Consider the following 27429-nt stretch of genomic DNA (forward strand, 5'->3'; position numbering starts at 1 on the left):
CTTATCCGAGCACGCAACCTGGCAGGCCGCAGGAAAAGAGGGGGGGATGAGAGAGCGACCCCCCCTGAACCGTACCAGGCCACATGCCCTCAACATACAAAAGTACCCCTACCATTTCACTAAAAAACTGTCAAAAATGTTAAAAATGACAAGAGACAGTTTTTGACAATTCCTTTATTTAAATGCTTCTTCTTTCTTCTATCTTCTATCTTCCTTCGGTTTCTTCCTCCATCTTCTTCTTCTTCTGGTTCTTCTGGTTCTTCTGGGTCTTCCTCCGGTGTTCTCGTCCGGCATCTCCTCCGCGGCATCGGCGTCTTCATCCCTTCTTCTCCTCGGGCCGCTCCGCATCCATGATGGCATGGAGGGAGGCTCCCGCTCTTCTCTTCATCTTCTTCTCTTCATCTTCTTCCCTGTGGCGTTCCGTCAAGTCACCGTGCTTCAGAGGTCCCCGGAAGGCCCCGCCCCCCCCGTTATTTAAAACCCATCAGAAGAGGAGAAGCGTCACACAGTGGAAGCCTCCCCCCATGCGATCATGGATGCGGAGCGGCCCGAAAAGAAGATGAAGAGAAGAAGATGAAGAGAAGAAGATGAAGAGAAGAGCGGGAGCCTCCCTCCATGCCATCATGGATGTGGAGCGGCCCGAGGAGAGGAATGGAAGAAGACGCCGACGCCGGAGGAGATGCCAGACGAGAACACCGGAGGAAGAACCAGAAGAACCAGAAGAAGAAGAAGATGGAGGAAGAAACCGAAGGAAGATAGAAGATAGAAGAAAGAAGAAGCATTTAAATAAAGGAATTGTCAAAAACTGTCTCTTGTCATTTTTAACATTTTTGACAGTTTTTTAGTGAAATGGTAGGGGTACTTTTGTACCCCCTTACCATTTCACACAGGGGGGAGGGCCGAGATCTGGGGGTCCCCTTGTTAAAGGGGGCTTCCAGATTTCGATAAGCCCCCCGCCCGCAGACCCCCACAACCACCGGCCAGGGTTGTGGGGATGAGGCCCTTGTCCTCATCAACATGGGGACAAGGTGTTTTGGGGGGCTACCCCAAAGCACCCTCCCAATGTTGAGGGCACGTGGCCTGGTACGGTTCAGGAGGGGGTGGCGCTCTTGTCCCCCCCTCTTTTCCTGCGGCCTGCCAGGTTGCGTGCTCGGATAAGGGTCTGGTATGGATTTTTGGGGGGACCCCACGCCGTTTTTTTTTTTTTAAATTTTGGCGTGGGGTTCCCCTTAAAATCCATACCAGACCTGAAGGGTCTGGTATAGATTTTGAGGGGGACCCCACACCATTTTAAAAAAAATTTTGGCTGGGGTTCCCCTTAATATCCATACCAGACCTGAAGAGGCCTGGTATGGAATTTAGGGGGACCCCCCACGTCATCAATGAACTTCTATGTGTATTGTTGGACCGGCAATTCATTAATAGCTGCGAGTAGTTTTAAATGACTTTTTTCCTTTGAAATGTTATTTTGCTGTCAGACTGTTCTAAACACGGGAAACATGCGCCCCTTTACAGGCATAGTATAAACACCCCACAGGTACGAAATTTAAAGGGATATTACACTTTTATTGTTTCACTTTAAGCATTATTAAAATCACTGCTCCCGAAAAAACGGTCGTTTATAAAACTTTTTTTGCATTGATCCATGTCCCCTGAGGCAGGACCCGGGTCCCCAAACACTTTTTATGACAATAACTTGCATATAAGTCTTTAAAATTAGCACTTTTGATTATTCATGTTCGTGTCCCATAGACTTTAACGGTGTTCGCACAAATTTTTTGCCTGTTCGCATGTTCTGGTGCGAACCGAACCGGGGGGTGTTCGGCTCATCCCTACTGGGGAGATCTCAAACGTGCAGTTCATGCAAGACAGCCCAAGAATTTACAGGAACTGGAGGCTTTTTTCCAAGAGGAATGGGCAGCTTTACCATCTGAGAAGATAAAGAGCCTCATCCACAAATACCACAAAAGACTTCAAGCCGTCATTGATGTTAAAGGGGGCAATACACGGTATTAAGAACTGGGGTATGTAAACTTTTGATCAGGGTCATTTGGGTAGTTTCTGTTGTGATTATGATTTAAAAAGAGTAAACACAGTTGATTGATAATAAATGTCTTCAGCCAAACACTAACCATGAGTGAAAAAAAAGTTTTTGTGTTATCATTCATATTCTCTGAAAAATGGCCAAGAAATCATAACTTCTGCCAGGGTATGTAAACTTATGAGCACAACTGTATATATACTTCTGCATTGCCGCTTTTGGAAGAGTGCCACCTACAGTGGGGAGTGCAGACTACAGCTGCCTGCAAGCGGTAGAGACCGACCGCCGATTCAAAAGACAGAAGGACGTGCGCTCCTCCGAATCGGCAACCCCAGGGCAAGTATAACAACGTGGAAAACCCCTTTAAGAGTTCAGTCGCGGCAATGAAATGTTGTTGTTTTTCGCCGCTTGTTGTTGTTCTGTACACGGCCATCCTGTTTAAACACGGCATAATAAAAATCAAGCTGCTAATTTCCTCGCATCAAAAGTTCTGGCCTCTGCAGAGCTTCCTCTATTTGGATTAGTCAGCACAGCAGCCTCAGTGATGGTCTAAAGCTCACAAACAGCTGGGACTGACTTGCAAGATCTTATCGGGTGGACCTTTTAATCTCTGCTGCCCCGTGACCTCAACACATGGCCCGCCGCACATCCTCAGGGAAATGAGTACAGGTGCCGACAATGTATACAGACATATTTATAGATTCGTCCTATATTCCAGCACAGGAAAAATGACTTTCTTAGAGTGTTTTTGCAATATATATATATATATATTTTTTTTTTTCATTCAGCATTATATTCAGGTTAATTTGTAGCTAAATAAAATATGAAAAATTGCTTATATAATTTGCAGCCAACAGGTGGCGCCCCAAGCTTCTTTTTTGCGTGTGCACCAGGGTAATCTGCTGAAAAACAAAACTGAAGCTCAGACTACACACCCAGCTGAATGATTCTTGCTTTCAGTTCACTTGTACATTAACAACTCGAAATATGTACACAATAACAGGACTCTGCCATTGCCTTTTTTTTTAAACTGACTTTCGGGCTAATATCTGATATTCACCGAAATAGAACGTAAATGGTAATCCTGTAATTTAGGCCCCTTTCGCACTGAGGCGCTTCTAAACCGCCAGTAAAACATCTGAGTGCTTTTGAAAACATTTGAGCGCTTTTGAAGAGCTTTTCAGGCGCTTTTGAAGAGCTTTCCATCCATTTCAATAGAAGGGGGCGTTTTTTTTCACCGCCCTGCCAGCCCACTGCCCCAGTGTGAAAGCATTCATTGATTTTAATGGAAATAGGTTTTCGGGAGCTTTTCAGGCGCTTTTTTTTAGCGTGAAAGCACCTGAAAAGCGCCTCAGTTTGAAAGGGGTGTAAGGCTGCTTTCACACTGGGGCGGTAGGGGGCATCGGCGGTAAAACAGCGCTATTTTTAGCGCTATTTTACCGCGGTATTCGGCTGCTAGCGGTGCGGTTTTAACCCCCCGCTGGCGGCTGAAAAAGGGTTAAAACCACTCGTATAGCGCGGCTATGGCCGCGGTATTGCCTCGGTATAGCCACGCTGTCCCATTGATTTCAATGGGCAGGAGCGGTGAAGGAGCGGTGAATACACCGCTCCTTCACCGCTCCACAGATGCGGCTGACAGGAGATTTTTTCTTCTGCCAGCGCACCGCTTCAGTGTGAAAGCCCAAGGGCTTTCACGCTGAACAAACAGCAGTGGCTGTTTTGGGTCGGTTTGAAGGCGGTATTTTTAGCGCAATAACGCCTGCAAACTGCCCCAGGCCCCTTTCGCACTGAGGAGCTTCTAAACTGCCAGTAAAAACATTTGAGCGCTTTTGAAGAGCTTTTCAGGCGCTTTTGAAGAGATTTCCATCCATTTCAATAGAAGGGAGCGTTTTTTTTTCACTGCCCTGCCAGCCCACTGCCCCAGTGTGAAAGCATTCACTGATTTTAATGGAAATAGGTTTTCGGGAGCTTTTCGGGCGCTTTTTTTTTTTTAGCGTGAAAGCGCCTGAAAAGCGCCTCAGTGTGAAAGGGGTCTTAGAGCTGCCATAAGGCCCCTTTTGCACTGAGACGCTTCTAAACATTTGAGCGCTTTTGAAGAGCTTTCCATTCATTGCAATGGAGAGGGGCATTTTTTTCACCGCCCTGCCAGCGCACTGCCCCAGTGTGAAAGCATTCATTGATTTTAACCCCTTCCTGAACGGGGCACGTCTATGTACGTCGGCAGAATGGCACAGCTGGGTAAATGGACTTACAGGTACGTCCATTTGAGTTCCCCGCCGTGCCATTGCGTGCGTGCGCCGGCCGGGAGCTCCGTGAGTCGGGTCGCGGGGTCCCGCGGACTCGATCGCCGCTGGGACACACACAGCCCATCCCCCCTACAGTTAGAATCACTCCCCTAGGACATACTTAACCCCTCCCCGCCCCCTAGTGGTTAACCCCTTCACTGCCAATGTCATTTACACAGTAATCAGTGCATTTTAATCACACTGATCGCTGTATAAATGACAATGGTCCCAAAAATGTGTCGAAAACGTCCATGTCCGCCATAATGTCGCAGTCACAAAAAAAATCGCTGATCGCCACCATTACTAGTAAAAAAAAAAAATTATTAATAAAAATGCCATTAAACTATCCCCTATTTTGTAAACGCTATGACTTTTGCGTAAACCAATCAATAAATGCTTATTGTGATTTTTTTTTTACCATAAATATGTAGAAGAAAACGATCGGCCTAAACTGAGGAAAAAAAACTTTTTTTATATATTTTTGGGGGATATTTATTATAGCAAAATGTAAAAAATAATGTGTTTTTTTCAAAATTGTCGCTCTTATTTTGTTTATAGCGCAAAAAATAAAAATCGCAGAGGTGATCAAATACCACCAAAAGAAAGCTCTATTTGTGGGGAAAAAAAGGACGCCAATTTTGTTTGAGAGCCACGTCGCACGACCGCGCAATTGTCAGTTAAAGCGACGCAGTGCCGAATCGCAAAAAGTGCTCTGGTCAGGAAGGGGGTAAAATCTTCCGGAGCTGAAGCGGTTAATGGAAATAGGTTTTCGGGAGCTTTTCGGGTGCTTTTTTCTTTTTTTAGCATGAAAAGTGCCTCAGTGTGAAAGGGGGTCTAAGAGCCGCAGAAGGGGGACATTTTCCCGTGTTCTGGGGAGAGCTGTTTAGACCCCTTTCACACTGAGGCGCTTTTCAGGCGTTTTCACGCTAAAAAAAAAAAGCGCCTGAAAAGCTCCCGAAAACCTATTCCCATTAAAATCAATGAATGCTTTCACACTGGGGCAGTGGGCTGGCAGGGCGGTGAAAAAAACGCCCCTCTTCATTAAAATGAATGGAAAGCTCTTCAAAAGCGCCTGAAAAGCTCTCCAAAAGTGCTCAGATGTTTTACTGACAGTTTAGAAGCACCTCAGTGTGAAAGGGGCCTGAGGCCCCTTTCACACTGGGGCGGTGGGTGCGTCAGCGGTATTTGTGGCGGCCAGTGCACCGCTCCAGTGTGAAAGCCAGCGGGTCTTTCAGGGCACTTTGCAGGCGCTATTTTTTGCGCCGTAGCACCTGCAAAGCGCCCCCGTGTCAAAGGGGTCTTAAGGTAGACATGTGCATGACGAAAAAAATGTGTTTTGTTTCATTAATCTAATTATTTTGTTTCGTTAAATTCGGTTGATTCACTCAATTCGTATTCAAGATTCGTACTCGGAATTCATTTTATGTCTTTTTCGAATTTGCTTTGAATTTACAGATTTTTTTTTCATTTTTTTTTTTAGATTCGATAAATTTTGAATCAATCAATCAAAAACTTTAGATAATTTTTTTTTTTTTTCGATTTGAATTAGGAAAAGTGAACAAACAAAAGAAAAGTCTTCATCAAATGATTACAATGACTCTAACTAACCACTTGACATCCGTGCTATGGCCGAATGACGGCCACAGCGCGGACCTTAATTCCCGGGAGGCCGACATATGAAGGCCTCCTCTGTGCACACGCCGTGCGCTGTGATCACCGAGTCATGAGACTCGGGTGATCACCGAACCGAGTAAGGGGCCGGTCCCGGCCCCTTACCATGTGATCAGCTGTCAGCCAATGACAGCTGATCACATGATGTAAACAAAAGATCGGTAATCGGTTTTTGTTTTCCACTCACGCTGATAGCGTGGGTAGAAGAAAAAGCTGATCACCGGCTCAGATGTGAGGCACATCGGTCCCGAAGTGGAAGAGGCACATCTGCCTCATCTGTGCCACCTAACAGTGCCCACAGTGCCACCTATCAATGCCCACCAGTAGTGCCAATCAGTGCCACCTACCAGTGCTGCCTATATATATATATGTGTGTGTGTGTGTGTGTGTGTGTGTGTGTGTGTGTATATATATATATATATATATGTGTGTGTGTGTGTATATATATATATATATATATATGTGTGTGTGTGTGTGTATATATATAGATATATATCTATATATATAGATATATATAGATATATATCTATATATATAGATATATATAATTTTTTTATTTATTTATTTATTTTTTTCAGACACCCTAGAGAAAAATGGCGGTCATTGCACTAGTTTATGTCACACCGTATTTGCACAGCGGTCTTTTTGGGAAGAAATATGCTTTTTTGAATTAAAAAATAAGACAACAGTAAAGTTAGCCCAATTTTTTTCTATATTGTGAAACATGATGTCGAGTAAATTGATACTCAACGTGTCATGCTTCAAAATTGCACCCGCTCGTGGAATGGCGAAAAACGGGGCGCTTTAAATTCTTTTTTTCTTATTTATTTTACTTTTTAATTTTTATTTAAAAAAAATTAATTTAGGTCAAATGTATTTTTTTTTTTTCAATAATTTTTTTGTTCCCTTTAAGACCATTGGGTGGAAGTGACATTTGACGTCGCTTCCGTCATCCAATGGCATGGAGCCGAGTGGAGGCCATCATTCCCTCACTCGGCATCCAGCCTCAGAGGGGAAAGGACCCGATTGTCTCCGCCGCTACCGACGGCTCTGGTAAGCAGCGGACACCCCCGCAGCGGCGAATCCACCGCAGAGACCACTTTTATCTGAAAGCGGACCACCTACTGCTTAAAAGGATACCGGGAGTTACAGGAGCTATTTGCTGCCATAACAACAGTATTCAACGTCAAACAGCCGACGTATAATGATGACGGGCGGTCCGTAAGTGGTTAAATCTCCTTTGGCTTAACAAAAACAGAAAAATTTCGAAATGGTACTCTAGTAACACACAGTCTTTGATTTTTAGAAATGTGTTTACAGTTCGAATTTGACTGGCATTCGATATAAAATATGATTTGAATTTCGGAAATTCGGACGAATTTCGTTTTAGTTTTTCGGAGCACTCAGTAAACTTCGTTTATACTGTAATTCGGGGATTGGGATATATCCGAATCTCCGAATAATAAAAAATTTGTCTGAATATTTATTAGGGAACTAAACGAATCACACATGTCTAGTTTAAGGTGAGAAATCCTCTCACTGGATGGAGGCAGGAAAGAATGAATCAAAGAGGAAATGAAGGAATGGGGAGGGGGGTAAGGAAGGGGTGAAGGAAGGGGGGAGGAAGTATGGGGGGGTGGAGGCAGGAAAGTTCAAATCAAAGATGGAATTATGGAAGGAAGGAGGGGTGGGGGGAGGTAAGGAAGTAACGAAGGAAGGGGGGAGGAAGGGAGGGATGGAGGCAGGAAAGAACAAATCAAAGATGGAATTCAAGAAGGAAGGAGGGGGGTAAGGAAGGGATGGAGGAAGGAGGGGGGAGGAAGTAAGGAAGGGATGAAGGAAGGGGAGGAAGTAAGGAAGGGATGAAGGAAGGAGGGGGGAGGAAGTAAGGAAGGGATGAAGGAAGGGGAGGGGAGGAAGTGAGGAAGGGATGAAGGAAGGAGGGGGAGGAAGTAAGGAAGGGATGAAGGAAGGGGAGGGGAGGAAGTGAGGAAGGGATGAAGGAAGGAGGGGGGAGGAAGTAAGGAAGGGATGAAGGAAGGGGAGGGGAGGAAGTAAGGAAGAGATGAAGGAAGGGGAGGGGAGGAAGTGAGGAAGGGATGAAGGAAGGAGGGGGGAGGAAGTAAGGAAGGGATGAAGGAAGGGGAGAGGGGGAAGTAAGGAAGTGATGAAGGAAGGAGGGGGGAGGAAGTAAGGAAGGGATGAAGGAAGGGGAGGGGAGGAAGGGATGAAGGAAGGAGGGGGGAGGAAGTAAGGAAGGGATGAAGGAAGGAGAGGGGAGGAAGTAAGGAATGGATGAAGGAAGGGGGGAGGATGTAAGGCAGGGATGAAGGAAAGAGGGGGGAGGAAGTAAGGAAGGGATGAAGGAAGGAGGGGGGAGGAAGTAAGGAAGGGATGAAGGAAGGAGGGGGGAGGAAGTAAGGAAGGGATGGAGGGAGAAAAGAACAAATCAAAGATGGAATTAAGGAAGGAAGGAGGGGGGTAAGGAAGGGATGAAGGAAGGAGGGGGGAGGAAGTAAGGAAGGGATGGAGGGAGAAAAGAACAAATCAAAGATGGAATTAAGGTAGGAAGGAGGAGGGGGGTAAGGAAGGGATGGAGGCAGGGAAGATCAAATTAAAGATGGAATTAAAGAAGGAAGGGGGAGTAAGGGAGGGATGGAGGCAGGAGAGAACGAATAAAAGATGGAAGTAAAGAAGGAAGGTGGGGGGGGTACAGAAGGGATGAAGGAAGGGGGGAGGAAGGAAGGGTGGGATGGAGGCAGGAAAGAATGAATCAAAGATGAAAATGAAGGAAGGAGGAGGGGAGGTAAGGAAAGAATTAAGGAAGGGAGGGGGATGAAGTAAGGGAGGGATGGAGGCAGGAAAGAATGGATCAAAGATGAAAAATAGGGAAGAAAGGAGGGGGGGGTAAGGAAGGGAGGGGGAGGAAGTAAGGGCTGGATGGAGGCAGGTAAGTATGAATCAAAGATGGAATTAAGGAAGGAAGGAGAAAGTAAGAGGGAGGAAGGAAGGAAGGAAGGAAGGAAGGAAGGAAGGAAGGAAGGAAGGAAGGAAGGAAGGAAGGAAGGAAGGAAGAAGGGAGGGGATAAGGAAGGGGGGGAGGGATGGAGGAAGGAAAGAGGGAGGGGAGTAAAGAAGGGATAAAGGAATGGGGGGAGGGGTAAGGGAGGGATGGAAGAAGGAATGAAGATGGGAGAGAAGGATGGAAGCAGGAAGGAAGGATGTAGAGACAGAGGGAGGAATGGAGGAAAAGGGATAGAAGGAAGTAATGAGGGAAGGAGGGAGGGAATGATGAAGGAAAGGAGGGAGAGAGCAAGGGAAGGATGGAGGAAGGAAATAAGAGAGGAAGGGAATGAGGAATAAAGAAAGGTGGGAGTAAGGGGGAAGAACTTAGAGAAGGAGGGAAGGAAGAAAGGAAGGGAGGAGAGGGAGAGATAGAGGAAGGAAGGAGGAAAAGGGGAGGAATGGAGGAAGGATGGAGGGAGGGATGGTGCATGGTGGGATGGAAGTAAAGGAAAAAAAGAGAGAGAGGGAGAGATAAACTAAAGGAAGGAAGTAGGAAAGAAGGATAGAAGAAGGGAAGGAAGGGAGACACAATAGCTAACTGGACATTATCATTGCTCTTTTGCCCTCCATAAATAAATTTGAAGAAGAAATAACATTGCAGTGATGAGAACGTAGATGAAGCATCTATTGGTATTCTGTGGGCTCCGTGTTACATGACCACCGACTGATTTTCTCCTTATCTGCAAAGTTTTGTCCCTCTTCCAGCCTCCGAGTCTTATGTCCCTTGACATTCCCTTTTGGGTTAATCTGGACTTTTAATCAAGGGAATGACATCGAGAATTTACTCTGAACTAGTACTGAACGATAAATCCTCATATCTCTGGGATATTAATGTAAAGTACGCTAAATTTTGGCTCTGTCCCAACAGAAACTGTGTCCTAATTCTCATCCGCGCTGGCCATTTGTTGTCTTGTTTTCTATTCATTTTCAATATTTTCTGCCTCATTTCACTGTGCTGGAGATGCCCAAGAATGTGCATTCAGGTCTCTTCTAAGGGAATACACATTTTAATATTAGTTAACAAACATGTAAAAAAATGTAATAATTCTAATAATGATTAAAAAAAAAGTTAATAAAGTTGAACTCCAGACAGATATAAAAGGTACAAAATAATGCAGCGATGAAATCAAGAATACAGTAATACGTTTAACTCTTTCGCTGCCAGAGCTTTTGTGGCATTTTTTTTTTTTGCACACATGTTTAAAAAAAAGAAATTTTTAGACCTAAAGATTGCACAAAAACCCTCAAGCATTATATATTTTCTGAAAACAGACCCCCTGGAGAATAAAATAGTGGTAGTTCACATTTTTAATGTCACACGATATTAACACAGTTTATGAAATGCAAAATTTCAGTAAAAAATACAACAAAGTGAAAGTTTTAGGGCACATAAATGAAATATTTGACCCAATTTTTGGGGAAAAATATTAAAAAAATATAAAAAATTAGGTTGCGCTGAGTATATAGATACCCATCATGTTAAAACCTTAAACATGCCTGCAATAAAACGAAGTATTCTATATTTTCCATAGGTGACACTTTAAAAGCTCTTACAGGTCATCATTTTAGAGTTAATCGTGAATAACGGGCCTACAATTATCGATCTCGATCCCATGCCCGGCTACATGTAACGTGTCAGCGTTTTTGTGCGCAGGCACCCCCCCCTGATGTCTCAACTGCCGTCCAATAAAAATGAATGCAGTTTATATCGCACTCCAAATTGACACATCACTTCCGGGTCAGTAACAGGACAGGGAGATCAGTGAATGGATGTTCGCTGGTCTCCCTCTCCTCTACCTGGGGACACCTGCCATGCTGGTTCTGGGTATGCCGATGGGTGCATGGAGCCCGGGAAACATGGTAGCTGACTGGGGTGTGTGACAGCAGCAGCCAGCGGAAACCTTTTCTTTTAATCAGATATCAGGGGTCTAAAAGACCCCTTATGTATCAACTGCCGTAGAATAAAATGAATGCGGTGCATATCGCACTCCAAGGTAACACAGGGACTTGGAAGTAAGGTTTTACACTTCAGGGTCAGTAACAGGACAGGGGGCTCAGCGAATGGCTGTTCACTGGTCTCCCTTCGCTCTTCCTGGTGGCACCTGCCATGCCAGTCCTGGGTATGCCGATGGGTGCATGGAGAGCGGGAAACGTGGTAGCTGACTGGGGTGTGTGGAAGCAGCAACCGCCTTTTTTGGTAATAGGTTCTCTTTAATAAGACATCAGGGGTCTAAAAGACCCTTGACGATTCACCTGCCCTCCAATGAAAACGAATGCAATGCAGATCGCACTCCAAAGTGACACAAGGACTCGCAAGTGAGGTTTTACACCTCACTTCAGGGTCGGTAACAAGACGGGGAGATCAGCGAATAGATGATCGGTGGTCTCCCTCCCCCTCTACCTGGGGGCACCTGCCATGCCAGTCCTGGGTATGCCGATGGGTGTATGGAGACCGGGAAACATGGCAGCTGCCCAGGTTGTGTGGAAGCGGCAGCCGACAGATCCCTTTTTAGTGATAGGTTCTCTTTATTGAGACATCAGGGGTCCAAAAAACTGTGACTGGGCCATTCTAACACATGAATATGCTTTGATCTAAACCATTCCATTGTAGCTCTGGCTGTATGTTTCGGGTCGTTGTCCTGCTGGAAGGTGAACCTCCGCCCCAGTCTCAAGTCTTTTGCAGACTCTAACAGGTTTTCTTCTAAGATTGCCCTGTATTTGTCTCCATCCATCTTCCCATCAACTCTGACCAGCTTCCCTGTCCCTGCTGAAGAAAAGCATCCCCACAACATTATACTGCCACCACCATGTTTCACGGTGGGGATGGTGTGTTCAGGGTGATGTACAGTGTTAGTACAGGTTAGTACAGTGTTAGTTTTCCGCCACACAGAGTTTTGCTTTTAGGCCAAAAAGTTAAATTTTGGTCTCATCTGACCAGAGCACCTTCTTCCACATGTTTGCTGTGTCCTCCACATGGCTTCTCACAAACTGCAAACAGGACTTCTTATGACTTTCTTTCACCAATGTCTTTCTTCTTATCACTCTTCCATAAAGAGCAGATTTGTGGGGAGCACGACTAATGCCGCGTACACACGGTCGGACTTTTCGACTGGACTTGTCCGACGGACGCCGACGGTCCAAATCCGTCGGACAATCCGATCGTGTGTGGGCTTCACCGGACCTTCAGCGGACTTTTCTAGTCACAAATCTGACGGACTTTAGATTTGGAACATGCTTCAAATCTTTACATCGTAACTCCGCCGGACCCAGAAATCCGCTCGTCTGTATGCTAGTCCGACGGACAAAAACCGACGCTAGGGCAGCTATTGGCTACTGGCTATCAACTTCCTTATTTTATTCCGGTGTACGTCATCACGTACTAATCCGTCGGACTTGGTGTGATCGTGTGTAGGCAAGTCCGGTCGTTAGAAAGTCTGTTGAAAGTCCGCCAAAAGTCCGTCGAAAGTCTGTCGCACGGGCTGTCGGACTTTTGTAGCTGAAAAGTCCGACCGTGTGTACGCGGCATAATAGTTGTCCTGTGGACAGATTCTCCCACCTGAGCTGTGGATCTCTGCAGCTCCCCCAGAGTTACCATGGACCTTTTGGCTCTTCTCTGATGAATGATCTCCTTGCCCGGCCGGTCAGTTTAGGTGGACGGCCATGTCTTGGTAGGTTTGCAGTTGTGCCATACTCTTTCCATTTTCCGATGATGGATTGAACAGAGCTCCGTGAGATGTTCAAAGCTTGGGATATTTTCTTTTATAACCTAACCCTGCTTTATACTTCTCTACAACTTTATCCCTGACCTGTCTGGTGTGTTCCTTGGCCTTCACAATGCTGTTTGTTCACTAAGGTTCTCTAACAAACCTCTGAGGGCTTCACAGAACAGCTGTATTTAATACTGAGATTACATTACACACAGGTGGACTCTATTTGCTAATTAGGTGACTTCTGAAGGCAATTGGTTCCACTGGATTTTAGTTAGGGGTATCAGAGTAAAGGGGGCTGAATACAAATGCCCCCCCCCCCCCCACACACACACACACACTTTTCACATATTTATTTGTAAAAAAAAGGTTGAAAACCATTTATCATTTTCCTTCCACTTCACAATTATGTGCCACTTTGTGTTGGTCTATCACATAAAATCCCAATAAAATACATTTACATTTTTGGTTGTAACATGACAATATGTGGAAAATGTCAAGGGGTATGAATACTTTTTCAAGGCACTGTACTGTATGCATTTCATCTCTGTATTTTGCTGCTTGCTTTAGCTCTTTTTTACATACACTTTGTATTTTTTTTAATAGCCCTTTACATTAACTTTAAGCACGTAATTGCCTTTCATGGACTAAAACATTTTTAAGGCAGATTACATGTATTTTCATGAACTCACGCTGAGTTTTTGCTTTTTTCTCCCTTTTTTTTTTATTGCTTTCTCGTCTGTTTTCCTTTGCAGTGAAAAGGTTGATGGGAAAGATCACATCAACTATAAATATTTCCTGCAAGTGGCATCGGGCCAATTGGTTTTGGCGTAGGCAAAGCCCGCTCCTTAATATTCCTGCATCACCGCTCACGTCAACCACCAATCGTGGTCCTATCGTTCCCCTCGGATGACTGCCGGGTGCACCCCGCCGCTAAGGAACACTTGACTACTGCAATGACGACCTGAACCCAACCGTTAACCCCGATTTACATTATTCTTCAAACCTCCAAAGTCACTTACTGTAAGGCCGGGGCCAGCTGCAGGAGGTCCGCTTCCCGATCACATGGGGTTTTTTTTATTTATTTTACTTTTATTCAGCCTGCCTTTTGCTACACATAATAAAGCAAAATTATTATTTAATTTCGCCCTCTATGTGAGTCATGTCAGCGTCACCAAATCATATAATTATGTCGAGTAAGTAACTATTTTACTGCCAAGAATTAAAGCCCAACTCCATCCAAAACCTACTGTTTTTTTTGGGGTAACATGGGAAAGGATAAGAGCCTATATTAGTTTTCTGGGAAGGTTTTCTTGCCAGGACAAGAAATTATATAAAATTATTCCAATGGAGACATGGACCAAATACTTTATGTAGCAGCCCCTCCCAGTCCGGTTTGCTGGGATGTTAGGTAAATTACCAGGGACGTTTTTAAGGCAGGGCAAAAGGGGCAGCTGCCCTGGGCCCTGTCATTGTTGTGGGGCCCAAACCAGCTTCCTCATACTTGCCAACTATCCTGGTTTAAATTCCCTCGTCCCTGGAGGTTTTAGTCCCGTGCTGTGTCCCAATATCTCAGTGTGAAGTGCTGCTAACGCTGCTCTTTTGTTGTGTACAGATGACTCACCTGCAGACCCTGTGTTTACATGTAAATTACCGGCATTCATATGTAAATAGCGGCGGCCGGCGGCATTGATATGTATATCTTGCCCCCCCTGAGGTCATATCCACAGTAATCTCTAGCAACCAATCAACAGGCAGAAATCATGTGCTGTAACCTCTAGCAACTAATCAGTGAGCTGTAATGTGTGCTGTAACCTCTAGCAAGCAGTTAGTGAGCAGTAATGATACACTGTAACCTCTAGCAACCAGTCAGTGAGCAGTAATGATACACTGCAACCTCTAGCAACCAGTCAGTGAGCAGTAATGATACACTGTAACCTCTAGCAACCAGTCAGTGAGCAGTAATGATACACTGTAACCTCTAGCAACCAGTCAGTGAGCAGTAATGATACACTGTAACCTCTAGCAACCAGTCAGTGAGCGGTAATGATACACTGTAACCTCTGGCAACCAATCGCAATAGCTGCCTGATCTGATTCAGTAAACTGATTTTGAGTCTAGCTGATATTTATTGTATGTATCAGAGCAGGTGGAGAGCGAAACTGCATGGGGGGGTGGGGCAAGAAGAGTTTGCCCAGGGTCCAATCAATATTAAAGACGGTCCCGTAAATTACATATTTTTTTTGGCTCCTCTGTAATCAGTGGAGCAGTTGTTGATTGCTTTTGGCTGTTCTGGATCTCACAGGTTGCAGGTCTGAATGTTCTCCCCTGTATTTCAGAGACTTCTGGAACCTAGAGGGTGTGGGTAGGTCAGGTGCAGCGTTGGGTAGGTGCAGCGTGATGCGGCAGGCAGGAAACACATGGAGTCCAGGTTCAGTAACAGGAATATAACGTAAAAGAAGTCCAGCAATGCACAACACGACCGGCGGGAAGGCAACCCAGCCGGGAACATTCAGAAGTTGTAACAGTGATGGGAAAGTGAGGAGAAGACTCAGAGGTGGCGACGGCATCTGCTGCAAGGAGTAAAATGCGACCAGGCCGGTCCGTACCCAAAGGGCAAGCTTTTCGGAGGTTTGGAGTGGTCCCTTCACTTTCCCTACTCTTCTGGGAACCTTTCCCTGGCTTTGTGCACTGTCCCTGTCAGAGGGGTGACCTGTCCCTACTTTAGCCACTCCCAAAATGAGCGTCAAACCCGGGAGCCAGGGTCTTAAAAAGACTTTGCCTGACCCAAGATGGCTGCCAAGGTCACATGGGGTGCCAGTGCCCTTCCTATGACAGAGGAAATCATAGAGGAACTAGGTTCCCCATCTGCATTGCCGCTGTGGACAAGCACCACCTGCAGTGGAGAAAAATAGACTGCACCTGCCTACATATGGTTGAGCAAGCAAAATGGACCTGAATATTTATTGAGCCTCAGCCAATCCCTACGGAGGTGTGCCCAGTAGGTGGCTGGGAGGCATATAAATAGTCTGAGTTTGAGAACAGCAGGGTTCTTCTCTTCATTGGAGGGAATCCAACCATCTAGGTGGGGGTGGTTACCCCCATCTACAGCAGTCGTCTCATTCCAGCTGCTGTTAGGGTTGCCACCTGTCCAGGATTCACCAGGACAGTACGGGTTTTGAGTAATTTTATATCATGTGTCTGGATCTCCTTATGCCTGGTACCCGGACACATGATCCAGACCGGACTGTGGCTCTGGGCTTCATCTGCTCAGCTGGTGGCCGGCGGGGGAGGAACATGACTAGTTAAAGTGGAGGTCCACCCTGAAAAAAAAAAATTGCACAAAAAAAAATACCTAAAAAAAGGAGGAAAAAAACATTTTTTTTACTTACCTGAAATGGCTGTTGCTAGGCAGTCTTCCTAATCTGCCTCTTCCTACACAGCGGTGATCTTCAGTCATCTGCTCCCCGCGTTGTCTTCTGGGGAATGGGGTGTGTTATGGGAACTGTGTGTGTCCCACAACACATCGCGTCCCATTCACAAAGCGCCGCGCCGCTCACGCGTGCGCACTAGGAAACTGGCAGTGAAGCCGCAAGTCTCCAATGCCTGTTTCCCTTACTTAGGATGGCGGTGCCGGGACCCCGAGGGACTGGTCGGCCTCGGGCGGCCGACATCGCGGGGCACTAGAGGGACATGCGATGCATAGAAATACCAGAGGGTCACTGTACTTTATAATTGTAGTCCACATTGCTACAACTGGAATGGCTGAACAGCCTTAGGTCCCTTTGACACGATTTAGGCCCCTTTCACACGATCGGTCCGCCTGTTAGTTTTTCAGGCATATCCGATCAGGCCACCCGTTGACTTCTATGGGAAGGCAGGTGTCAGCGGAGATGTGTCCGCTGACACCCGCCTGCCTTCCGATCCGCCAAGATCAACTCAAAACATCCAGCGGATCGGATTGGATGAAAACAGACAGGCGGTCCGTTTTCATCCAATCTCCCCATAGAGGAGAGCTGGGCTCTGACAGGTCCATCTCAGCACAGCGAGGGGAGACGGACCTGTCATCCGCCTGCTCAGCGGGGGGATCAGCTAGCGGAGTCCATCAAAACGGATCCGCCCCATGTTAAAGGGACTTTAGGGTTCATTTACACATGTGAAGCAATCCGTGTTTGGATCGCTCTTCAGGGGGCATTTGACAGGCAGTGAGGAGGTGTTATATCACCTCCTCACCGCCTATTTAAACCCCACAGCAGCGCCCCGCAACTGAAAGCATTGCACATGGATGCAGGAAGCCCCCATTCACTTGGATGGGCCCCGTTTTGCAGGCATTAAAGGCAGCAGAGGGGGATGTACACATGCCACAGCCAAAATGCTTTGCATCACAGTGCGACAAAAATTGTCCTCACTGTTGGGCTCATTAGCCTAGGCTAATGACATCATGCACAGCTCTCTCTCTCTCATGAGAGTTTGCCAGGAAGGGAGGGGGGATGAGTCATACGAGGGCCAATGAGAGCTGCAGAGCTGGAGGTGTGCCTCTGTGTAAATCCAGGAAGTGAACAGGCAGCAGCTTCAGCTGCCCACAGTTAAAATGGCTGCAGCCAGACTCAGTGGAGGGAGATTTCTGCAGCATATTTGGCAAGTACAGATACACAGTACAGTGGAACCTTGGATTATGAGTATAATCCATTCCAGGAGAATGCTTGTAGTCCAAAGCACTCACATATCAAAGAGAGTTTCCCCATAGAAGTCAATGGAAGTGAAGATAATTTGTTCTGCATTGACTTCTATTGCATGCAATACCGCATGTGGCAAGAGGTGGGGAGGGGGGCGCCAGAGAGCCTCGGAAATACTCGAGGACAGCTCGGCTGAATTCGGAAAGCCTCGGAAAGGCTCGGAAACACTCAGGAACTGAGTATTTCCGAGTGTTTCCAAGTATTTCTGAGTGATTTGCAGCCTCCGAATGGCTCTGAACGGTTCTGAGTGTCACCGGCGCACCCGCACCTCTGGCCAAATGTAGTACTGCACACCCCATTGGCTTCTGAGTCAGAATTAAACAAAAAAGTTGCTCGTCTTTCAAAACGCTCGTTAACCGCGTTACTCGTTAACCAAGGTTCCACTGTATGTATAAAATAATACGCAAAGTGGTTGGAGGGAAGCTTCAGAATGGCAAAGATGTTTTAATTACAAATTAAGTGAGCAGGCCACAGTTCTTCTTTAAGTTCTGCCATTTGTACCTGCTCCTGGACAGAGGCTGTTCAGAGGGGCTTAGCCAAGAGAAGCGTCCTCCTGCAAATATTCAGTGAATCTGGAGTATCCTATATCGTCCTACACCCCATCCAAGTTCTTCCGCAAATAATAATCCAAAAAGACATCCCCTAGACGGATTATTAAGCCAGAGTGAATGAACTGTTGCTGTGTGCCAGGCTGCCTCTGCACTCATCTTGGGAAAGAACCAGTTAAATTACAGCAGCTCCTTCGGGAGTAGCGCTACATTTATTAACCACAAAAATGGCACAAAAAAAAGGAGTGTTCATGAAAAGTTGAGGGACCACAAACCAAATAAGCAAAAACCATACCGCATAACAAGGTGGAGCTCAATGTCCCGAAAAAAATCATCCAAAAAGAAATGGACCCCCTACCTCAAACCAGCATGAGCTCAACACCTATAAGCTGCTGGTGAGGCCCATAGGGTTGAGTTTTTAGGAGGGCGGTTCCTTTATTCTGGCTTCCTGCTCAATGGACATCAAAGGAAATCCTCCCCAAGGGGGTCACAGATGGCAATGAAAAACAGAAGTTTGAACTTTACCCGTTTCCTCCAAAACTAAAAGAAGCACTGCCCGCCCCCCCCCCCCCCCCCAAAAAAAAAGAAACATTCCTCAGGGCAAAATGCACCCTCATTTGACAGGCCCATGGCAAAAGGTGTTGTAGGGTTTAATGCTGTTGTGGTACCCCCTGGTCAGTGGCGGTGAATTTGGCTGGAGTTAGGTTGATCTTGAGCTCTCTCCTGTGATATAAAATGGTCGTGGTGAGTATTGTGGGTGTTTGACATCATCAGAAGCTGCTTGGAGTCTGTAGTTTCCAGTTGACAGGGGTAAAGATGCTTCACTCACAGCCCAAGACTTCTCACACAGGCAGGGCATGGGCATGCACTCTTCATGTTCCCATGGGCATAAATGGAAAAAAAACGAGTGACATTCCAGTCCAAAATTCACGTTCGTGTAAGACAGATGTCCATGACCTAGTGGATGATAGGCTCAGCAATGGCATGCAATGCCAAGCTGCTGCTAATAAAGCAAACAGAATATTGGCATTAAAAGGGGGATCAACTGCAGAGATAAAATGATAATTCTCCCGCTCTACAAGACTCTGGTCCGGCCGCACCTGGAGTATACTGTCCAGTTCTGGGCACCAGTCCTCAGGAAGGATGTACTGGAAATGGAGCGAGTACAAAGAAGGGCAACAAAGCTAATAAAGGGTCTGGAGGATCTTAGTTATGAGGAAAGGTTGCGAGCACTGAACTTATTCTCTCTGGAGAAGAGACGCTTGAGAGGGGATGTGATTTCAATTTACAAATACCGTACTGGTGACCCCACAATAGGGATAAAACTTTTTCGCAGAAGAGAGTTTAATAAGACTCGGGGCCACTCATTACAATTAGAAGAAAAGAGGTTTAACCTTAAACTACGTAGAGGGTTCTTTACTGTAAGAGCGGCAAGGATGTGGAATTCCCTTCCACAGGCGGTGGTCTCAGCGGGGAGCATTGATAGCTTCAAGAAACTATTAGATAATCACCTGAATGACCGCAACATACAGGGATATGTAATGTAATACTGACATATAATCACACACATAGGTTGGACTTGATGGACTTGTGTCTTTTTTCAACCTCACCTACTATGTAACTATGTAACTATATGAAGAATCGGGATAGTATGGTTTATTCGAAGTCAAACTGTTGCCCACCATTAACCTTTAATACCTGTACAGGTTTAACATGCTTCATCAAAAATATTCTAACCCCAAAATGATCCTCCACATTCCCCATGGAACAGTCACTTGTCTGCTCTGCTCTACAATGATGGTAACACCTTCTTTAGTTTAGCCAGGTTCCTCTCCCAGATCTTTGTTGCACAAAGCACAAGGGTAGCTGTGTGAGTATCAGTTGCAGGACCGTATCGGAATGCCGGGGACACGATGATATGAACCAGTTGATGCAGAATCTCTGAGATCCTGTAAATTTATTTTCACTGGAAAAGCGATGCTTGAGAGGGGACAGGATAGCAATTTACAAATATCTCAATGGCGATCCTAGCATAGGAAGAAAACTATTCAATCTCGAGGAGTGTAAGAGGACACGGGGGCCACACAATGAGACTGGAGGAGAAGCGGTTTAACCTTAAACTGTACAGGGGGTTTTCCACTGTCAGGGCAATAAAGATGTGGAGCTCTCTTCCACAAATGGTGGTGGCAGCGGGGAGCATGGATATTTTTAAAAGACTCTTGGATGTGCATCTTAAAGAACACAACTTACAGGGATATGGGAAATAATTATAGACACTGACACATGGGCACCTACACAGGTTGAACTATTGTCTTTATTCAACCTTCCTTATCTACTATGTAACTAAATAATATCGGTACCCAAATGTGTTCAGTATGGTTGAAGTCAAGTACTGATGTTGGATAAGAAGACCTGGCTGACCATGTTCATCCCAAAGGTGTTCAGTAGGGCTGAGGTCAGGGCTCAGGACACTTAGGTTCCTCTACACCAAGGGTCTCAAACTGGCAGCCCTCCAGCTGTCACAAAGCTACAAGTCCCATGAGGCATTGCAAGGCTGACAGTTGCAAGCATAACAGGACTTGTAGTTTTGCAACAGCTGGAGGGCTGCCAGTTTGAGACCCCCTGATCTACACCAAACTGGTCATACCATGTCTATATGGAGCTGGCGTTCCAATTCATCCTAAAGGTGTTCAGAAGGGTTGAGGTTGAGTTGCATCTTGATATAGAGCAGCCATTTATCTTGTAGGATCTCAACATGCTTATAAACACATACTAGGGCCAGTTTATTTATTTTTTTAGATAGACAGGATCAGATTAACCTACCAGCATGTCTTTGGAGTCCAGGAAACTGGAGTACCCAGAGGAAACCCATGCAGGCACAGGGAGAACATGCAAACTCCAGGCAGATGGTGTCAAGGTTGGGATTTTGAACCAGCGACCCTATTGCTGCTAGGTGAAAGTGCTATCCACTACACCACTGTGCCTCCATCAGGGCTCTGTGCTGGATACTCAGGTTCCTCTACACCAAACTGGTCAAACCGTGTCTTTATGGCTCACAAATGCTCTTTTGGCTGAGTAGGCACTTTTGGCCCACAGACACCCTCCAAAAATCTTGTGGAATGTGGTATTGTGAAAGCTGCTGTAGCTGCAAAGTAGTGCGTGTTCCATATGAATGGCCATGACTTTGGAATAGGATCTCCAACTCCAGCTCACATAGGTAGGACAGTCAGGGGCCCAGAAACTTTTGGCCATGTATGTAAATATCAAGATGCAAGCGGCCTGTTTATGCAGGGAAATTTGGGACCACAGTTCTGCTTGAACATTTTCCATGAATAGTGAAAAACATTTAAAAAGAAATAAAATTGAGTAAAAAAAACCATATTACTCTTCTGGTAAATAGGCAAGCTTGCTTTGTCCTTCTCGTCGTCCATACTTCCAGCGAATCTGCAGTTTCCATGCCAAACATGAGTCATGCTTCTGTGAATTATGATTAGGTTGAAAAAAATATTTCAAAAGGGTTATACAGATAAATAATAATGAAGCTCCACCGACTTCTATAGGACCACATCACTGCTGTTCGGAGTACAGTGCCGGTCTCTCTGGAACTATGACTCACTTTCAGAAATCTCAGAGTATAGCAGATGAAAACAATTGAGAAAGTAACGGGATACTTTTTCATGTTTTCTTTTTTCATGGTATTCCCACTAACAAAAAAAAAATTGGATACCTGTCCTTCAGCAAGAAAGATGAGAGCTACTAACCTTCATCCCACCCTTTGTCAGCAGACTGGATGCATGTAAGTAAGGCCTTGCAATTGGCTAGATGTTGGCTGCAAGAGTGCAAGTCCCTGCCCCACTCATCTCTTTGCTAGAACAGTGACCCTCCTTGCTGAGGCTGTACCCTCCACCATCTTGTGCCCCACTCCATGCCAGAGGCCTCCTCCTGACATTCCTGGACATTAACCTTTTTTCCCCAAAGGAAGGAATGTCCACACATAAGTAAAGTTGCTGTTCATTAGGCAGCAAAGTGGTGTAGTGGTTAGCACTCACCTAGCGGCTAATAGGGTTACTGGTTCAAATCCCGACCACAACACCATCTGCTTGGAGTTTGCAGGTTCTCCCTGTGCCTGCGTGGGTTTCATGTGATGCATGAATCTCTCCATTGGGCATAGAGGGGGTGGCTGGAGAGAGGGGGCGGTGCCCTTATGGACGCACTGCCACTGGTACATTGTCAATCACATTTAGTGGACAGTCTGCAGAAGTCTTATGTGAAAGCATTGTGCAGCCATTAAAGTAAGGCATCTTCTGTCAAACAGTCTCTCTGTACCCAGGGTTATTAGTACTCATTAGATAGGATCTCTGCTGTCACCTCCTCCATAGGTACACCTCTCCCAGAATTCCAAAGGTGGATAGCTTCACTCGCCCTAGCCCCCGGCCTCCATAAGGATCAGGAAGTCCAAAGCCGGCTCTCCTTGGTGCAGGTTTACTTCTTCGCAGCCTCCAGCCCTGTTTTTTGGCTACATCTGCATGGATGTGGGGTTTCTGGCTCCCATGCCCCAGCTGCACTAGGGCTCCTCTCAACCTGCTTTATATGTGGGCACTGATTCTCCCATTACATCACTACAGGAGGGCTCTAACTAAAGTGGGCCTAGCACCTGATGACACTCTCTCCTGTAACCGGGAACTATCCTGGCACAGAGTCACCTCATGGCAGACTAGCAAACTGCACCTGCCTACACGCTCAGATAAAATTTTTGGCCTTGCATACTCTTTTCTAGTGTCTAGAAAGTCATACACAATGGTATCATCCAGCATAGAAGTCCAAGCTCTCCCAGATCTCCCCTGAACAAACCAGAGGCATGCATTGCAGGGGTATTTGGCACAGCTCTGACTTTCCCAGATGGAACGTCAGTGTTCATGTACAGAGTGCCTAGGGCTCTGGTGCTTCCAGGGCGTTCAGCAGACTGAAGGGTGCGTTAGGTCCATGATGCATGGTTCCTCCATCATTTCTACACCTTTATTCATCGATAGATGTATTAGTAGTGTACTGGACCCATAACAGGAGGGATAAGACTTTATATCTAGGTTCTAGAGACAACTCTCTGTCAACCAGGGTATTCTCAGGTTACACCTGAGGCATCAAAAGAATGTAAGAAGGATGAGAGTCCGGAGGATATATTTGGAGTCCAGAAGGTCTGAAGAAAAGCCAATGTGTTTTGGTTAGTTCTTGTTTATTAGGGCTTTTATGGTAAACTGAGCCAGAATAATTAAGAAATATCTGGAATAGTGCATCAGCAAACCATCTTGGTGAGCCAGTCAAAGCCCTACTCACCTAGTGCTCGGGGTATTTTTAACGCTTGGGATATCAAAGGCACGGAACCCCCTCTAAAGCATGAACGCCGTCCCTTGATGACACTGACCAAAAGCCAGTCTAATGAATTGTACTTTCATCACCTTTATGGAGAGACTTTGAGCGTAGAACTCACAGGATCAGAACCCTTTCTCCAAGAGGAGGTATTTCCAGGTGGCATATTTACTTTGCTAAAAAAACCTTAGAACCAGACAGGGATTGGACAGGGGGAACACCGAGATGTTCAGCACTCTGCCAGACCTGGATTGACACCTTCTACTGCCTAGGTCTTCACAGTCAGACAAATGTTTTGTAGCCAACACAGAAAAAAAGGAATGTCCATCTCTACTTACTCACAGATCCCTCTCTATCAATATGGAGTGTTCCCCAGTACAGTGAAGATGATTGGCCCTCACGTACACCCTTTAGCTCCATGCCATATGGCTAGTTAAAAAAATGGCCATGGTAAGAATAAACCCTGAAAAAGGAGCCCTACTAAAGCAAATGATACAAAACATTTATTAACCAGAAAACCTTCCTCTGGGTGCTTCTCTGAAACTAGTTTCACCGTATTACAGGGGGCCTTGTAGGCAGGTGCAAATAGCTAGTCTGCTACTAGGTGGCTCTGTTCCAGAATAGTGTCTGGTTACAGAAGATTGTGTCATCAGGTGCTAGGCCCCTTTTAGTTAGAGCCCTCCTGCTGTGATGTCATGGGTGAGTCAGTACCCAAATATAAGGCAGGTTGGGAGGAGCCCAGTCGCAGATGGAGCGTGGGCGCTAAACACCCCAAACCAGTAGGGTTGCCACCTGCCGGGGATTTGAATCAGGCAGACTGAAACCCAGGCACATTATTCAGACCAGGCTGTGGCTCCCCAAGTAGCCAAGATAGAGACACACACATCTGTTGCCATCCAGGAGCTGTGGGCCGCTGTCTAGGGGCAGGTTCGGCATCACTGGGGGGCAGGGCGATGATGTCAGCAAGAGCAATTAGGCCACTCCCACTATTCGATGCGGAACGCCATGTGCACCGCATTACTAAGGTGTCCCAGGCTGCTAAAGTGTTTGCGTTTGGCTTGAAGAAAAGGTGGCAACCCTACACACCACCTCAAATGTAACCAGTATGCGGAGGCCCTTGACAGGGCTGGAGGCCAGGGTGAAGTAGACGCAGAAGAGCCGGCTGTAGACTTCCTGACCCTTATGGAGTCGGGGGGCTGGGGTGGGTTGCAAAAAGCCTTTCATGACATATGCCAAGAGTTCCCTGAGTGAGGCTATCCCCCTGGAGGGTCCTGGAGGAGGTGCACTTACGGAGAAGGTGACTACAGAGATCCCATTCCAATGAGTACTAATGACCCCGGGTTCACTGAGAGACTGTTAAAGAGAGATGGCTGCTTAAAGTGCTGCATATGCTTTCACGTGTAACTGCTGTGGGCCGTCCACTAAATGTGATTGACTATGTAATGTCTAGTGACCCTTGAATGTATATCGATGTGATGTGACCCTTTATACCATTTCCAAAGAACCACCAGTAACGTGCAGCAACCCTATTCAATTGTGGATGCTCCTTCCTTCCTTAGGGATATAAAGCTCAATCACGGGGAATGCCTTGTGAAGGCCTCTGGCATGGAGTGGGCCACATTATGGTGAAGGGTTTGGCCTCAGCAGGAGGGATGGTGTTCTAGCAAAGACAGGAGCGGGGCAGGGGCTTGTTCTGTTGGCACCAAGATCCAGCCAATTTTCAAAGCCCTTCTTGCAGCCTGACTTCAGGGAGCCCCACCATCCACCATTCCTGTCTAATGAGAGCTCCATTATTGGTTTGGGGGCATGGGGGGTGAGTGGGCAGACTTACTGGGCAGTCAGGCCTTTACAGGAACACTTTAATTGTAAACTGTCAAGATATAACTCTTATGCCCCGTGCACATGATCGGACTTTCCGCCAACAAAACTGTGGATTTTTGTTCGAAGGTTGTTGGCTCCAACTTGTCTTGCATACACGCGGTCACACAAATGTTGGCCAACAATTACGAACGTGGAAACGCGGTGACGTTAAAGACGTCACGACGAGCCGAGAAAAGGGAAGTTCAATAGCCAGTGCAGCTCCTTCTGCCTAAATCCGAGCATGCGTGAACTTTTGTGCGACGGACTTGTGTACACATGATCTGGACTTTCCGGCAACAAAGTTTTATTGGCGGGAAAATTTGAGAACCTGCTAGCCAACATTTGTTGTTGGCGGAAAGTCCGACAGCAAATGTTCGATGGAACATGCACACGGTCGGATTTTCAGCCAACAAGCTCACATCCAACAAAATCCGACCGCGTGTACGCGGCATTAGTCTGCAGATACAAACCACCCACCCAGGGGCAGCAACAATACAGAGAGTGGGAAGCCCGCCAGACTTGATAGCCATGCATGTGTCATTCCAAAGCCTTAGATGATCCTTCAACATAAGCAGTGACATGTTCAGAGATCCCTCTACATCACTGCATTCTACAAAGACGTGGCTCGGGACCCGTCTTAAACTGCGCAGCTAATAGACGAGGGGGTCCCAGAGTAATAAGGCAATCAACGACAGTCTGTTGTGGGAATGAAGCAAATTAAAAAAACAAAAACAAGATTATATTAAAAAAAAAAAATGAGTCACATTTCTCCACAGGTTTCATTAACCACTTAAGGACCGAGCCTCTTTCCGAGATTTGTTGTTTGCAAGTTAAAAACAGTTTTTTTTTGCTAGAAAATAATTTAGAACCCCCAAACGTTATACTTTTTTTTCTAACACCCTAGAGAATAAAATGGCGGTCGTTGCAATACTTTCTGTCGCACCGTATTTGCACAGCGTTTTTTTTTTTTTTTTTAAATACACTTTTTTTCATTAAAAAATAAGACAACAGTAAAGTTAGCCCAATTTTTTTTTTTAAAGATAATGTTACGCCGAGTAAATTGATACCCATCATGTCACGCTTCAAAATTGCGCCCGCTCGTGGAATGGCAACAAACTTTTACCCTTAAAAATCTCCATAGGCGACGTTTAAAAAAATTCTACAGGTTGCACTTTTTGAGTTACAGAGGTGGTCTAGGGCTAGAATTATTGCTCTCGCTCTACCGATCGCGGCGATACCTCACATGTGTGGTTTGAACACACCGTTTTCACGTATGCGTTCACTCCTGCACGTGAAGCCCGGCGGGACGGGGCGCGTTAAAAATTATTTATTTATTTATTTTACCTTTTATTTTTCTCTCAATCAGAGCCCCCCCCCCCAGCATAAGTTTCCTCATTAGAGCCTCTCTTACATAAGAGTCCCTCCATACATCAGAGTCCCAATCAAAGCCCCCCCTTAAATCAGGGTGCCAATCAGAGTCCCCTTAAATCAGAATCCCCACCTGAGCACCCGTATATCAAGGTCCCCATCAGAGCCCCCCCTTTACATCATGGCCCCCTTTACATCAAAATCCTTTCTTACATCAGGGTCCCCATCAGAGCCCCCCCTTACATCCTCATTCTGTGAACACTGAAGGGTCGGATAAAATCCTGTAGCAGGCTGGATGTGGCCCAGGGCCCGGGGGGCCATAGTTTGGAGACCCCTGATCTGGCCCTTTCCTCTCCAGCTTGGCTATGTTTCTGTGCATTGGAAAGAAGAAAGAAATGGCTACACATCCAGAACTTCCGATTGCCTTTTATTTTGTTTCACAAAGATAACACCAAAGACACCAAACTGTGGTCAGGTAGACGCGTTTCACACATACATCTTGTGCTTAGTCAGTCGTAATGATTAAGCACAAGATGTATGTGTGAAACGCGTCTACATCTTAATCAATCATAATGATTAAGCACAAGATGTATGTGTGAAACGTGTCTACATCTTAATCAGTCATAATGATTAAGCACAAGATGTATGTGTGAAACGCGTCTTCATCTTAATCAATCGTAATGATTAAGCACAAGATGCATGTGTGAAACGCGTCTACATCTTAATCAATCGTAATGATTAAGCACAAGATGCATGTGTGAAACGCATCTACATCTTAATCAA

Source organism: Aquarana catesbeiana, linkage group LG12, assembly GCF_042186555.1.
Source record: "Aquarana catesbeiana isolate 2022-GZ linkage group LG12, ASM4218655v1, whole genome shotgun sequence".
In the NCBI taxonomy this organism is placed as follows: Eukaryota; Metazoa; Chordata; class Amphibia; order Anura; family Ranidae; genus Aquarana; species Aquarana catesbeiana.